The sequence below is a fragment of the Nasonia vitripennis genome (genome assembly GCF_009193385.2).
Source record: "Nasonia vitripennis strain AsymCx chromosome 4 unlocalized genomic scaffold, Nvit_psr_1.1 chr4_random0001, whole genome shotgun sequence".
In the NCBI taxonomy this organism is placed as follows: Eukaryota; Metazoa; Arthropoda; class Insecta; order Hymenoptera; family Pteromalidae; genus Nasonia; species Nasonia vitripennis.
Genome location: NW_022279636.1, coordinates 104,448 through 120,854, shown reverse-complemented (window position 1 = coordinate 120,854; position 16,407 = coordinate 104,448). Strand labels below are relative to the sequence as shown.

Here is a 16,407-nt window from a genome sequence, read left to right as displayed (position 1 = left end):
AAAAACTATGCATATTTTTTGCGCAAAATACAATATCGATTGAGGCTTTAAAGCCACTTCGGCTAAGTAGTGGTAAATAAAAATATCTGTTGCCTTGGCTTAATAGCATCAACACAGAAACATATCTTTGTTTAACTATGGTTACACCGAGATTTCGTAATTCAGAGTTATTTTAGTATAACAATTGACTTGAAACTTAGGGAAGTAATATAAAATCAGAATGTACGGCTTCAGACCTCAATATTTCTTTTTACTTTTATTTAATACTTATCAAAGTAATATTTTTTAATTTTGAGCTCAAGTCTTTCCTAAGTCATATAAGTTTTTTATTCTTATGAGTCATAAAAAATTACTTGACAGTTACATTTTAGAGTTTTCACTAATTTGGCAAAAAAACTTATCTTTTATAACGATGTTTATATGAAATGCTATTTACTTTACATAACCCAAAAATATAAAAATAACAATAAAAACACTGTGACAGTACTGTTATGTCCTCTCTCTCTCTCTCTCTCTCTCTCTCTCTCTCTCTCTCTCTCTCTCTCTCTCTCTCTCTCTCAACCAAACTCTTTACTACTCTCACCTCGCTACTACACCTAACTAAGCATACTTACAGTCATCCTCTTGGTGACTAGACCTCGGCTGGACTCTCTCAAGAACAGCGAGGATCAGCGCGAGATCTTCTCGATTTACGCCATTGTTATGTTGTTGCTTAGGCGTCACGGAAATATACAGTATGTTGTAGATAAAGCGTGTAGGAGCTGCATCCGTGTGGGCAACTCATGGGCAAACGGGCGACACTGCTGCCAACGCGCGAAGCAAACGAACACACTTGCATTCGGTACTATAACCTCGTCTGATATCAGCAGAGCTGTCTGATATCTTCCAGGTCTGCTGCAGCCGGCTACGCGTGCAGATGTGCCTGTTTAGATACGTGTTTAAAAAGTAAACAGATGACTGAAATTGAAATCACGCAAAGGTTAATTCTGCAGTGCAGTACAGTGGTGTGTTTACGTTTGTGCATGTTTTGATTTTTTTGCCAATGCAGATTAATTTCATAGAGCCGAAGTTGTAACGCCCCGTACAAGATCCGCACAAAAAATATACAGAATAAAAACTAAAATATATTGAATACATTTTTAGATTTTACGCGAGTATCGCGCTCCCCCATTTTCAATTAGGATGAGCCCGCGCTACAGCCGACAGCGCAACTTCAGCAGCGCCACGAGCTAGCGAGCGGCGGTAGCAGTAACACCGAAAGAAGAGGGAGAGCGCGCAACACACCACATATATATATATATATATATATATATATATATATATATATATATATATGTATATAAAAGCGGCGAGCGCAGCGGCGCAAGAGAAGGAGAAGCGACGCCGCCGGCGTAGCGCGCGCATATTATAAATTATTTGTATGAATGGGTTTTGTACATAGGTGTAAATGTCTGTGTGAAAGTGTGAATGTGATAGTATTTTCGGCGGCACGATCCCCGCTCCCTTCGAGGCCTATAAAAGGACCCGGACGGCTAGTATGAGCTCACTAGCCGAAGCGCATCTTAAGCGCCAGCGCAACTAAAGAGCCTAGTCCCTGCTCTTGAGCAACTTATGCCTTGAGCAGGTAAAAGACAGAATATTTTTAAATATTTCTACACTATAACACTCGGTTAATACTTTTCTGCCGTGTTATAACCAGGGCCAGAAGGGCCCTGTTTATTGTAAATTAACGTCGGGCGTGCAGAAGGCACGGCTCGGCCGACTCAGATCATGCACGTGTTTTTACACGAGCCGGCGGAGGCGGCGTAGGTCGGGTCGTAGGAAATAACACACGAGAAGTTTAGATAAGGAAATGTATATTCAATTGTAACTATACACGGAGGTGCAAACGCCGCACACTTCGACGAACGATAAAGAGAGACGGGAGATATTACCCCGTCGACGTGAGAGAGTGAGAGTGCAGGTACTTACAACTCGGTAGTGACAGTAGTACTTGACGCAACGAACGTGGTCCAGTCTCGGACGTGGAGATGCAACAGTTCGCACGGGCGTCGCAGCGACTCGTCCGTAACGCACGGACGAATATCGTTCGCTCTCGAGGTGCTCGCAGGACTCACAGCAAACCCGCGTATAGTAGTAGCGCGAGCTACTCGTGTGGATAGCGCAGCGAGACTAACTCTAGCCGCGGCTCTCCCGGCCGTCGGCACATCGTTGTCATATCTCGCCATGCGGTCAGGCGGCAACCACGCTACCTATGCTCTCACTCTCTCTGTCTCTATCTTGCCTCGTCTCTCGTTCTCGCTCATTTCGGCGCTCGTTGGCAGCTGGCTGAAACAATAATCTTATTACAATTAGTAGATGATTAGCCGTTAGACATTTGACGTGCACTCGGCCGTCACAACACCCTCTCCCAGACGCTGTGTACCCTGCCAGGTGTACCAGCTCGCACTCAGTGATGTCTAACTGGGTAATAAGAACTTGTAATAAATATCAATTTTTACAAGGAAAACTTGACTTTTTATTATCATCATTAATTAGATAATACAAATAATGAAAGAAGTAAAAAAAAATAGTTCATTTTTAGTCTCTCGCCTCTCTTTTTACATACGGCCTTTGGCCAGTACGGCAGTCTTTTGCCTCTAAAAAAAATATTAAGAGAGAAATAAGAAAAAAAACAAAATGCTTCATTGCACGGGATTGAGGTAAGGTACAGGAGGAAATGAAGTGGTTCGGCCGTTAGCCTGAGCTTCTTCTTCTACTTCTTCTTGTACTTGTCGCCGTACGTTAAGTCCATTCCATGGACGTTGAAATTGGGGCACTCGTCCAATCGAGCAATACCTCGGTATCCGCAAATGGGGCATTGCGGTCCAGGTTCTGTGTAAGTCGGCAGCCTGTTTTTCGCTCGACGCTTCAATTCACGGTTACGGTCGAACTCTTTGTTCAATTGTTCTTTGGTTAGAGTCGGCCGTTTCTTTACGGCTGTTACTGCTGGAGCGGCCGTGGTTTTCGACGTCGTGTCGGGCTGATGGCTGGTCGAATCTGGCCTTACGGCTGTTGGAGCAGTCTTCGGGACAACCGGTGGCGCTGGCAATGGTTGCGGCTTCGCTTTGCATTTGGCCTTTAGAAATGCCACGGTTTCTACTAGGGTTGTGTCTCCCTTAGGTAAATCCGGCCGGTGGCCATACTTCTCCTTAATTTCCGACCCAATAGCGATGGCTTCTTCCAGCGCAGCGATCAGCTCGGTTTTGAGCTGCGTCGCTCGGTTTCTCGCCTGCTGTCTTCTGACTAGAGCCTGAGCGAACTGTGCGTCTTCTATCACCTGCAGTTCTTTCAGCAGAGCTTGCTTCCTAGGTTCGATCTCGGTCGGTGATTCCGGGATAGCAAAAATCGACCGGTTGAGCAGTTCGTTTCCCACCTCTAATCCGGATGGGACGTTGGCCGGTACTGCTGGCGTGTCGTCGACCATGTGACTCATCGACTCTTCGACGATTGTTTGCACAATCTCCTCTGCTAACTCCCTGATGTCGTCCATCTTGCGTTCAGCCGTCTATGTGGGAAGAAGAGAATTATGAGTGGAGAATGGGACGGTATACAGAAGAATGAAGCTCCCTAATCGCATGATTTTAATTGTCGACCATACCCGCCGCCTTTTGCGCTCGCGTATTCCTAGGAGACAAACTATTCGGAACGTCACGCGGTTTATTTTTCGAACCTTTCGGTCTTCCGCGTTTCGCTTTGTCTACCTCGACGCTTACGGTGTTTGTCGGGTTTACAATCTTTGCCGGTAGTGCTTTGCGTTTTACAAGTAACCGCGTTTTTCTCGGCCTACCGCGCTTTTTCGGTCGCTCGCTACTTGCGTTAGATTCTTTCGCTTTTTCAATTTCTTCATTGTTGACGGACGTAGTCCTGATGTCGTCTACTTGATCAGTAACTTCACAGACGTCTGCTGCTGCGACAGGCTCACCGTCGTTTTCTTCTCTATTGTGATACTTTTTCAAATATTCGACAGCAGTCGGACCATTAACCGTTCCGTTTCGGTCAACTAGTTTGTAAATACCTGGGCTCAGTATACGGCTGATTTTGAAGGGGCCGATAAACGGTGGGGCTAATTTAGCTGACACTCCCTCCGCTGCTGATGACAGTACTCTATTCTTCTTCCAGACTTCGTCGCCTACTGAGTACTCCACGTTTCGGTGTCGGCTGTTGAAATATTTGGCCTGGCGCGCTTGCGCTTCTTGAGCGTTATCGTTAGCCGCTTCTTGGAGTTCTCTCAGCTTCACCATCCTAACCTTCCATTCAGATATAGCGATCTGATCTTCGTTGGCTATAGCCTCAATCTCCTCTTGTCGAAGCAGAGATTTGGGGTGGCTCGGCTGTCTACCAAAATTCAACATCGCCGGAGAAGTCTGGAGTGAGTCTTGTGTAGCCGTGTTCATACTGAATGCGAACTCTGCTATATGTTCGTCCCAGTTTTTATGATGACCCTCGATATATTCGCGGATCAGCGTTTTAATCGTGCGGTTCGCACGTTCTACGGTGTTAAGCTGAGGGTGATACGGTGGTGCGTACGTATGGTGTACTCCCCGTTCCTCTAGGAATTTATCCATAGCCTTATTTCGGAACTCTGTTCCGTTTTCGGAAAAGAAGACTTTTGGCGTTCCGAACCGTAGAAAAACCCGTTCATTCAAGTTTTTAATGATGGTCTGAGCGTTGGCCTTTCGTATAGGTATGCATTCTACCCACCGGGTAAACATGTCTTGAAACACCAGTAAATATTCATAACCGTGAGTAGACTTTGGTAGCGGATCCATTACGTCACCAGCAACTGTTTCCCATGAACGCGAGAAGTTGGGACTGCCCATCTGACCAGCTGGTTTTCTTTGTTCAACTTTGCATTGATGACAGATCAAGCAGCTTCGGACGTAATTTGTCACATCTTTTTTCATCGATGGCCAATAGTATGACAGGGCGACTCTTTCTTGCGTTTTCTTGCGGCCAAAATGACCTGACGTCGCTTCGTCATGACACTCGTTCAAAACTTGCGCTCTTTTCTCTTTCGGAAGTACTAATTTCCAAGCATTCTCATCTTCGAAAACATCATCGACGAATGCGCCAGGCCGGTAGGTATATAATTTTCCACCTAATAACTTCCAGTCAGGAAATTCTAGCGGGTTATCAGTTACTTCCTTCTTTAATTCGGTGTACCATTTGTCAGTTGTTTCGTCCTCTGGCGTAATACTCGCAATAATCGGACGTGTCTCTTCTGCGTCGTCTCCTTCGTAAAGTCTCGACAGCGCATCGGGAACTACATTCATTGAGCCTTTACGATGTTCGATCGTGTAATCATATTCCTGCAACTCAAGTGCCCATCTGGCTAAACGTCCAGTTGGATTTCGTAAATTACTTAGCCACTTGAGACTGCTATGATCGGTAATCACCAGAAAATGGTAACCTTCAACGTACGGACGGAATTTTTGTATCGCCCAGAGAACCGCTAAACATTCACGCTCGTTCGCTGAGTAATTCCGTTCCACCGGAGTCATAGTGCGACTCGCAAACGATAACACACGTTCTTCCCCTTCTATCACCTGCGTTAAAACAGCACCAAGGCCTGTGCCAGAAGCGTCGCATTGTAGACAGAAGGTTTTATTAAAGTCTGGTCGGTGGAGAACCGTTGTTTTAATGTCTTCGGAGTCGGGTACTCTATAATCGGAGCGATTTTATCCGGATCCGGACGAAAACCGTCCCTGTTGACGAGCACGCCAAGATACCTCACTTCCGATTGACAAAAATGACTTTTCTCGCGATTTATAGTCAATCGTGCTTTGGCTAGCTTCGTCAGCACGATCTCTAAGACTTTTAAATGGTCTTCGAACGTTTCAGTACAGACGATAATATCGTCCAAATATCTGTAACAGTGTGGTTCGAGATCGGGCGTAATCAAGGAATCGATCATACGCTGGAAGCAGGCAGGAGCACCAGCTAAGCCGAACGGGAGACGTTTCCATTGGAACAACCCCATTCCCGAGACCTTGAATGCTGTATACGGTCGACTTTCCTTTTTTATTTTTATCTGATGGTAAGCGTTACTCAAATCTATCGTAGATATGTAACGAGCACATTGAAGCTTACTCAAGATAGTATCCATGAAAGGTAGGGGGTAAGCGCTTACTTTGGAAACTTTATTTAATTTGCGGAAGTCGATGCACAATCGACGCTTTCCACCATTCCCCTTTTTCACCATCACGACGGGACTAGCCCAGTCGCTGAACGAAGGCTCGATGATATCTGCTGCTAGTAACTCTCTTACTTGAGAAAAGAGCATTTCTTCGAGTTTCTTCGAAACCGTATAGAATTTCTGCTTGATCGGACGACATGTCTCTACCTCTAGATCGAACTCCACCAAGTTCATAAAGCCGAGCGGCCCATCAAGCTAAGACCGGACGAGTGGTTCCGTCTGTTACCGCTTCACAGGCGGTTATGACTTCGGTTGAATTTTCAACCGTTAACGTTCGTTCACGAGTGTTAAGCCTGGCGTCGAATTGTAGAACGAAGTCAGCGCCTAAATTGCATCCTTCACGTAAGTCAGGTACTACTAGCGTAGTAAGCGACCGATCGTGAAGGGCAAGTCGACTGTTCCAGTCACCATTGAGGTTTTACTATCCGCCATGCAGGCGACTATTCCGTCACATGGTTTTATTTCTGCGTTACATGCACTGGCTAGTTGTACGGACGTAGCCCCGATGCAAGTTTGAGTGGCTCCTGGGTCGTAAAGGGCCCTGACCCTGAATTCACCTACCTGCACCTGCAGTCACCAGCGCTGGTCGGATAAAACAGCGTTACTACTGGTCGCTGCACAGTGTGCTATTGCAGTCGGATTTAGTTGTTCAGTCGACTATGATGCCGAGATCCCTGAATTAACCTCGGGGTCAGTACGGATCTCGCTTACTGTTCCCCTTTGTCTTTTCCCGCACATTTGGGACACGTCTTCTTCGTAAAGCCCGGTGACTTACAAGTCCAGCAAGCTAGTTCTCTTTTTTCCTTGTTTGCTGAGTCACTCGATTTTCCAGACGATTTATTGGCCTCCTTGGAGTCGGATTTATTTTTCACATCTATCGGCACTGTGGACTTCGTCTGCTGATTTTCCGCAAAGGTTTTCTTCTTACCCTGGGTAGATCTATTGGATCCTTTTTGGTTCTGACGGCCGTTGTTATCCTTCCTTGCTATTGAAGGGTAATTGTTGTTGACCCAAGTCTTGAACCAGAGGGGTGGCTCTTTTGCATCAGTTGGACAGATAGCTGCTATCGCCGGCTGATTTTTATTCTTTGCCTTCTCCTGTGGATTATAAGCCGCTCCTGGTAGCATAGATTTCTCCGGAGTAGGGGGTGGCTTGTAACGTGAACTTGCTCTCGTCCGTTTCTCGGCACTCACTACTTTACTCTTGAATTCGTTTAGAGTTTCGAATTCCATTCGACCGAAAATCAATTTTAACTCTGGATTCATATTTTGATATAAAATATCCAGCTGTTGTCGAACTGGTAGGGCATCCGGCATACGGTTGAATATCATGACCATGCTAACGTAGTAATCGTTTACGTCTTCGTGTGGTCCCTGCGTACGTGAACTCGCCTCCACAATTAGTTGTGAGCGCTCTTCGTCTGTCATGCCGTACGTTGCTCTGGCTTCCTCGCAGAAATCTTTCCACGTGTGCCATTTCGGACGTTCAACCCTAGCCCATTTCAATGCTCTTCCTGATAGTAAAGAAGTGGTGTGTGATAACGCGTCTAACAATTCTTCCTCTGAAATCCTTGGACGAGCTAGTTTCCTGCAACCTTCCACTAATCTGATAAACTCTTCTACATCTTCTGTTGACGTGCCTCCGAATTTTACATTCCATTTCCGTATTTTGTCGTTAATATCGGCGGAATTTTCTCTCAACGTATTTTAGAGGTTAGAGTCATAATATCCAGACGTATTAGTCTGTAGGTTGTTTGGCCCTCGTTCTGAGACCAGGCGATTCGGACGTATTGGCTGGTCCCCCTCTCTCCAAAAATTCCCACTCCTTTGCTGGGAATCACCAGTATTTTGTGGTTGGTTTATTCTATGCTGATCGCACGTCTGGTAACACTGGCTTTGATGACATGTCAGTACTTGTCCCTGTGGTGCCATTCTGTTCTGTGAAAAGATATTCCTCTCGTAACTCGACTGTGGTAACGTATATGGAGGCTGAATCGGCCGTAGTTGGCCAGGCGTATGGTTGTGTGGTGTCGACTGTTGACTTAGCCTTCGCTGAGGTTGCTGGTATATGTTGCTATCTTCTAATTCTGAAGTTGAGAGATTCTTGTTCGTTGGTTCGAAATACCTAGTCGTGTACGTGTCATTAAAATCTACGTGTTTACTCTTGGTCCCTACTGATGGTGGTGCATATTTTTTCGACCGTGTAAATTCTGATGTTCTTAAACGGGTACTACACGCTGGAGGCTCTCTCTGAGCGCTGTTAGCTATGCGTAATTTCTTTATATGTATATTCGCACGCCTCATCTCGTATTTTCTTATACTGTGCGATTTCGTCGTCTTTCTTTAGTAGGTCGTCGACGACTCTTTTCGGTAAATTATACGTGCAGCCGTCGCTGGCTAAATACATCAGGAAATCGACGTTCGATGTTCTCTCTTGTTCATCCGCTAATTCTGGGGGATTCGCGTCTATTCTTATTTGATCTGGATTTTCGAGGCTTTCCTCAACAACGTCATTCCCTACCGTGCTAGTATTATCGCACGGATTACCACCGAAAATTGTTGCTAACGGTTGTCGAACCTGTTCTCTATGTAGCGGTTGACCGAACCCTATTGTTGCTGGTTCCAACCAGCTGAATTCGTTTTCGACGCCGCTTGGATTGCTGCAATTCGTGGGCTAATACGCCTGTTGCTCCTGACTTTCGGCATCAGGATTGCTGATTGCATTTCTTTGGTGCAAAATTCTTAGACTTATTTGATTCGCGTTCTGCTCTTCTTCTTCAAATATGCCGCTGACTTCCTGGAGGATATAGTTCGTTATGTACGACGCGCGTCGTGTCGCCCGCGACCTAAATAACTCCTCCGAATTTAACAGGGTTAGCGACGGACGGAAGTCTTCTGGCGCGTAGTCACCTGCTAGGCACCTAAACAATCGACGCATTCTGTCTTCATCAGCCCCCCTATCCTGCAAACCTAAGAAATCTAACGCTTGACCTAACGTATTCGTGTCCATCGATCTTACGTGATCTTGGATCGCTACATGCGATCTGCTTAAGTCTATGTACGAGCCAGTTAAAGACATTGTGCTCGTTGAGTATTCTGACATTTAATAGAAGCAGAGCCGAGTCAAATTCAGCACAACCAAAAAAACTCAGGATTCAACAATCCAAGTTACTCTCGAAGTGAATTTAATAATTAGTTGTCGACACTGGAACACACGTTTGCTTTTTCGATTAATACGTGTGATTTAATTTTAATCACTCAATTAAATTTACTACTAAAAAGCTTTGTTGTTACAATTGGACTAATGCTCACAGCTTTTATGCATTTAGACATATGCCTCTGGCGGATGCATTTGTGATAGTCTTATCAGTTCCAGTATTCGTGGCAATATTTAAAAGAATATTTATAAAGGAGCCCTGTGGTCTTTTCAATATTATAATAGTCTGCCTGACACTAATTGGCGTAGTCCTTATTACTCGTACACCGCACATCTTTGCTCACACATTGTGGATAACCATGTGGAAACTGAAAATGTAGATCTGCGGAGCGAGGTAGCAGCTTTCTCTTCAACTTTATTTGAAAAATATAGGTTTGTTTTACTAAGAGCACGTTAAGGACTGCACTTTTCTGATCATTTGGTCTAGTCACTTAACACTCGTAGTCACTTGGACCATTTGAGCTCTATGCTGGCACTGTTCAGTTTTGAAGGACAAATCTTGTTAATTCAGGTTCATACACGGCTGACTGCAATTCAATGCTATCTTTATTCATCTATTCTTAACAGAGATATAACTACGCTTCAAAAAGTAAAACCAGAGTTACCAATTCTAGATATTAATGGTGTAAGACCAAAACAAAGATGCACTCAAAAGTACGATAGCACTTGTGGAAAAAAATTGACTGATGTGACCGAAGAAAATGTGGATTACTCGGTCAGGTTGAAGTTGTCAGGAATTGATGGTAAATATGAACATTTACAACTTTTTTGGGAATGTAATAATATGTAACTTGAATTTTTTATTGATTGTTTGTTTTTGGTTAGAATATACAGGCATGTAGTCGATCAACCATATCAATTCATTCACTATCCTTTGACCAATCCAGTACGTGGAGATTACAAAGTGAATGAAAATATTATAAAAGCTTCTAAAAAAATTCTTGTGCTACAAACTACACAAGAATGGTCGCAAAGTACTGTTGTTTGCTGCAATGACAATAGTTTTGGATGTTATAGAAGACTATTTGCCATGGAGAGGTTTTAAATATGCAAGTTTGGATGGAGCCTTCGCATACAATGAATGTGAAAAGTCCATAGTTAAAAGTGCACGAGAAAGAAGAGTAAGTCTCACAAAATTATAAATTTAAGTTGCGTGTTCTGAATTAGGTCAGGATGAATTTTCTATTTACTTTTTGTATAAGTTACTTGGTGATGAATAATGGAATGATTTCTATGAATAAGTTGGTTACTTATCAACTGATTATTATGCAAGCTACTGCAATTATCAGCACTTTACTTGAGTTCTTGACTTTCGATTCTACTTTAACAAATATTGAGACTGAGTGTGAAGGAGAATTTGATTGCAATAAGTATGAAAAATTATAATAATGAATTATAAATAGCTGTTTTGTTTAACAACAAAACTTGTATACACCACAATATTATAAATTTTAGAGTTTATATAATACACCTTTCGACTAGTCCAGTCTGAAATGATGTTAATATATATGTTTCCGAATAACAAAATCAAATCTTTCAGAATCTGTTAAAAGCTTGACCAAGTCATTAGCCGTATCATACTCAAAAATATCGAATATCATGCAAACTTATCAATTGTGTGAAATTAAGCCAGTACAGCGGGTCTTAAGCTATGCATTAATCAAAATAAAGGCTAATCCAATGGTAAACATAATTTTTGAGTAACGATAACTTTTTTCCAAAGGTTTTCCAACTTTAAAATAGCATGAAATTTTGGAGTATTAAGACCTGCATTCTGAAAAGGATGATGACAAGTTGGCTGAATCGATAACAGAAAAAATGAATGAAGCATACAAGGAAATGGAGAATTCCAGAAGTTTTGCAGAGTTTAATAGTCTGGTGATTGCAAAGGCTCAGCGCAAACCTGGCAATGTACCACACAAGAATAAAAACGAAGAGTATTTGAAACCTCTGTATGAAAACAGTGTTAGCTTCTAGGAAAGAGCGCTAATCAAATTTAATTTTATAATTTTTACAAAAATGTTGCAATGTTAATCATTTTAAATGTAAACATCGAATTTATTTACTAAATCGATGAATATCTCCGATTTCTGTATTAATTATTTTTAAATCGATTTGAGATTACGTATAACGAGTCTCCAATATGCCCCTAATATGAGAAGGATTCATTGTTTTTTTCGCACTGAGTGCCTTAACTACCTCGACGATTACGTTAATTTTTTGTAAATAATTAATTACGTTATATCGAGCTATTAATTAGTTCTTTCACGAACATTTGTTAGTTATTTATAGTTTGTGATATAAGATGAAATTTATAAATTCTATTATTGTAGCTTCATAAAAGAGCTATTATTCTTATTACAAGCTTAAGCCATTAGTTATTTAGTTTGTATAACTAATTTATTCAATTAGTTGGTACGTTACTCAACTTGTTATGATTTGTAAAGTTACGATAATGCCACTACTCAGATTTATCGAAAATCGACTTTGGTTAAACGATCCGAAATGCAGACCAGCGATATTTCATGTGTATTGAATACTGAAATATAAAACGTCAATCATCAATAAAGGGCTACCTAAACGTCCCTGTAAAAAAAAAAAAAAAAAAAACGTATTTGGGCTAGAATTTTATCTCAATACTTAATACTTTTCCTTCTTAAAGTCTAAGATGCAAATAAATCAAATAAACAGGCGAAAATATGTGGCAACAAGAAACTCGCATCTTCGTAGAAATCCATAAGTATTTGCTCGCGGAACTGTTACTCCGTAAACGAGAAAGTCGTAAAAATGAAATGAGCGTCTCTTAAGATCGCAGGATAGTTGCAAGTCTCATTTTTTTTTTCAAATTACTTGGAAGAAGGGGGGATTTTTAATAAAAGTGGGCATTTTAATAAAAATAACGAAACGCATTATATAATCGAAGAGCGCAAGTTTCGCCAACTCTATATGTGAAGAAGAAAGTGTATTTGACTTTTCTACTTTGTTACTGGTAGCTTCTACATCAGTTCCACCACCGAATCAACCATTTCTGTCCCACCACCACCACCACGACAACCAATAGTTATAGAGAATACCATCATCGCAGAAAATCGATTGAAAGTGGAAGAAGAGGAGAAGATCAAAAGAAAACTTGCATAGCAGTTCCTCTTTCAAGAGTAAAAAGGCTGAACTGAGAGGTTTTAATCCCCTATTATATTAAAGAGAAATCCATTTTGGCGTTCTCCGTTTCTCCGAGTTCATAATTTTTTATGAATTATAGTGACCTCTTTATTATATTAAAATCTCATTTGAATCATCAATTAATTAACAACCTTGTGCAATAACATCGACTTAAAGGTAACGATTTCAGACCCGTCTCACCGATCGCAAAAACGAACAGCGCCCCTCCATTGAAATCCATAAAGTCAATATATGCACAAGGTTGTAGTTATTGAATTTATTAAACACACTTCAAATAAGAAATAATATAAATGATAACCTGCGCAGAATTAAAAAAATGTCTGTTTATGATACTAAATTATCTATGACTATGATTATGATACCGCTTCAAGAGCTCAGAGCAGAATCAGCTCTCAAACAAATTTTTTACGCTATTTGTACATATTTTCGCGCATGCGCGGATGTCATTGACAGACAACAGGAAAGTATTTATATAAACTCAACCTGCGCAGCCTTCCAAAGGTTTCGTCAGCCTCCTATACTGCAGTATATTCGAGCGAATCACTATAAAAGTATATTCTCGATAATTTTAATAATCAAAATAATGGGATTCACCAATGTTACCGCTCCTAGAGGTCAGAGCAGAATTAGCACTGGAACCAATTTTTCACGCTATTCATAGATATTTTGACACATGCAAAGGCGTCATTGATAAACAACAAGATAGTATGTATATAAGTTCAACATGCGCAGCCTTCAAAACGTTTAGATTACTTCTAATACTGCAATAATTCGAGTTAAAAAAAATTAAAGAAAATTCTAGAAAATTTTATTGATTGAAATACTATAATCAAATTATCTTACTGAGAAGTAACCTAAGTTAGAGCAGAATGAGCACTGAAACCAATTGCTTATGCTATTTACTTATATTTTTTTGTATAAGCAGACGTCATTGATGAAAAACAAGAATGTATTTATAGAAACTTAACCTGCGCAGCCTTGAAAAAGTTTAGTCTGCCTCTTAATCTATTACATATAGTTTGACTTACCTATTTTTAAGTATAAAACAATTTTCATCGATGGTGTTTCGTAGAAAGTTGTGATGTCCGATATTCTTGCTATATATATATATATATATATATATATATATATATATATATATATATATAAAGAAATAATCAAAAATTATGTTCTCTATCCTTCCAACGTTAGCCAACTTTATTATGTTGTTTCTCGACTTTCACGGCGTGGACGTACTGATAAGGCATATTTTTCGAAAGTTATATATTTTTTTCGTTCATTTTATTAATTTTCAGTGCATTTTTTTATGCAGCAGCTGTTTGATGTAATTTCATATTATGGTATTCAGCGCATGCGTTTATCTTAAATAGCTGCAGCCGTTTCACGAAATTTACTTTTAAGTGTTTCAGCGCACTCATTCATTAAAATGCTGCAGCCACAAGCTTTAAATACAAATTTTTATCATTTGTAACGTGGCAGTTCGGCTGCACGTTACAAGTGGAAAATTTGCGCCGCGCAATAGAGAGGCGACGACAACCTCGCAACGTGGCAGGTCGAGCCGCGAGTAGGCGCACAGAAGGGGGAGTAGTTCGCGTGGGGAGCGCGCGCAGCGCTGGCCCCGCGGCCACGTATTGCCGCGTCGGGAGAGCTCGGCCTCTTTTTCTCCGCAACGCTGCTACCGATAGGACGCCTGCGCTGCTCACCGAGGCTTTCGATTGTCCCGGTACCCGCGCGCCATTGCAGCTCGCCTTCGCTCTCGTTATCATAGCAAGTAAGTAACAGTGTACTTAGCGTGCGAATAAACTAGTGCGGCTGTGCCTCGGATGAACGCGTCGCGACACGGTTAGTGCGACGCAATGCACTTTGACGGTCGTGGCAAGGGCGGCGAGTCGAGTACCGTGAGGTCTCGTCGCCTGTTGCGAATTTTGTAAGCTCTCGTTTTTCCTCGCTATCGTTCCTTTCACGCTACCGTTACCCTCCGCTCAAGCTACCGTTTGTCTTTTCCATGCTCTCGCTCTCGCACAATTCCCCGCTATCGTTACCCATGTATTGTGCATATTTCCTCGCTATCGCTCTCCCCTCGTATTGTACCTCCCCGCTATCGTCTCCTCACCCCCGCTATCCCTATCAGCTACCGATTACTGCGTGTTACCGAGCTACCGTTAGTAAGTAAGTTAGCGATTAGGTTAAATTAGCTATTAGTAGAGTTTCCGTTAAGTAGCCGTCAGAATGCACGAGGGTGCGCGGAGAGGACGGACAAGTGTTGTGTGTCGTCGCGCGGTCGTGTCGAGGTCGTCACCTCGTGAGGTGGTTTTCGGGGAGTTATTATAGAGTACGGGTTTTTCACGACGCGGTATATGGAAAAATAAGCGTCTGATGGGCCGGGAAAATCGCATAACTCGCGAGAATACGCCGCGACGGACGCGCTGGTCCTCGGGACCGGTAGACGATCAGAGAGGCGAGGCGGGTATTCGCCCACACCGACAAGTTGGCGGACGGCGTGCTGACGAGCGTGGCGGTGGCGTCGATTGCTCGGTGGGCGCGGGTGATCTCCCCGGAAGGAGGTTAGAATTATTAAAATCGTTGCGGGGCCGCGTGTAGAAGTTCGCTCTTACTCACGATGACCTCGATCGGCGGCGTGACGTGCCGCATAGTAGTTTAGTTAGTTCAGCGTAGTGCCTCTGGACTGTAGAAGCCGCAGGTTTTCGGCAGGTTGCCGTGGTTGTTAAGAGGGAAAATGAAGAATAAATACGACATATCATATCCGCAGCAAGCCTTAATGAGTTTTATGACCCACGACCCTGTTCGATACTTCACCCCTTCCTTAGAGCTAGCCGAGCTCATCTCCCACGCCGTCGGGTCCCAACACACGGTGGCGCTCACACGGAAAGGGGATCGCGGGATTCCTGGCATCTCGATGCCTGGCGCCCTGGGCCGAGGCGGCCCGCCACCGTGTATGCATTGGAGCGTGACGGCGCGCGAACATAGATTTAAGAACGCTGGGCTGCGCTAGCAGACCCCAGTGTTTCACATTTTAGTACAAATTTATGGATATCTTCATTTTTAGCCAAAGATACAGGGACTCTGCCATTCTGGGACCCATACAGAAACTTTTGTACTATAAAGAGGTATCTCCGTGAATTTTTTGGTGGTCGTAGTCCGAATCGAACTCTTACTTTCACCAATATTAAAGTTTAAATGGCTTATAAGATAGGTATAACATATGTATATATTGTGACGTCCTGCGACGTATTGCATTTAAGCAATATCAGCGAAAACTGACGACTCAGATTAATAAGTAGATCAGCGAGGTTAATGAGTATCCCCTCGATCTGGAATCTTGTACGACGCTCCTATCCGTCGACAAAAGTTATCCGGTCTTAAGTCGCGATCCCGATACCTATAGAACTTTATCTTGAATAAATCGTGAAAGTCAATCAACTACAAGTGTTTTTCTATTTAATATATCCATCCTGTATAAGCCTGACTACAGCACAGCAGCAGAGTTTCCAGTCCAAGCAGTTAAACCCAAGTAAGTAAAAATTCAATAATTAATTATAGGTCGGAATTGTGACATTGGTTCCGATACAAATCGAATTATAGAGTATTAACAGAAAAGTTACATATAAAAAAAGAGGGAAAATTTTAACAAATTAATCAAACTACAGTTGCATTTGTAAATTTAAACAAATATAAATTACATATATAAATATTCATACCCCAAAAGTAAGTTAAAGTGTTGACGTTGCAGTGTCAGCAAGGTGATTGAAAGA

General features: G+C 42.4%; 1 protein-coding gene across 3 annotated transcripts in view; it reads left to right on the top strand.

Moving 5' to 3' along the window:
• Window positions 1-16,407, top strand: part of LOC116417008 (mitogen-activated protein kinase kinase kinase 4-like) — a 159,351-nt gene that overhangs the window by 64,959 nt on the left and 77,985 nt on the right. The gene's annotated exons all lie outside the window — the stretch shown is intronic.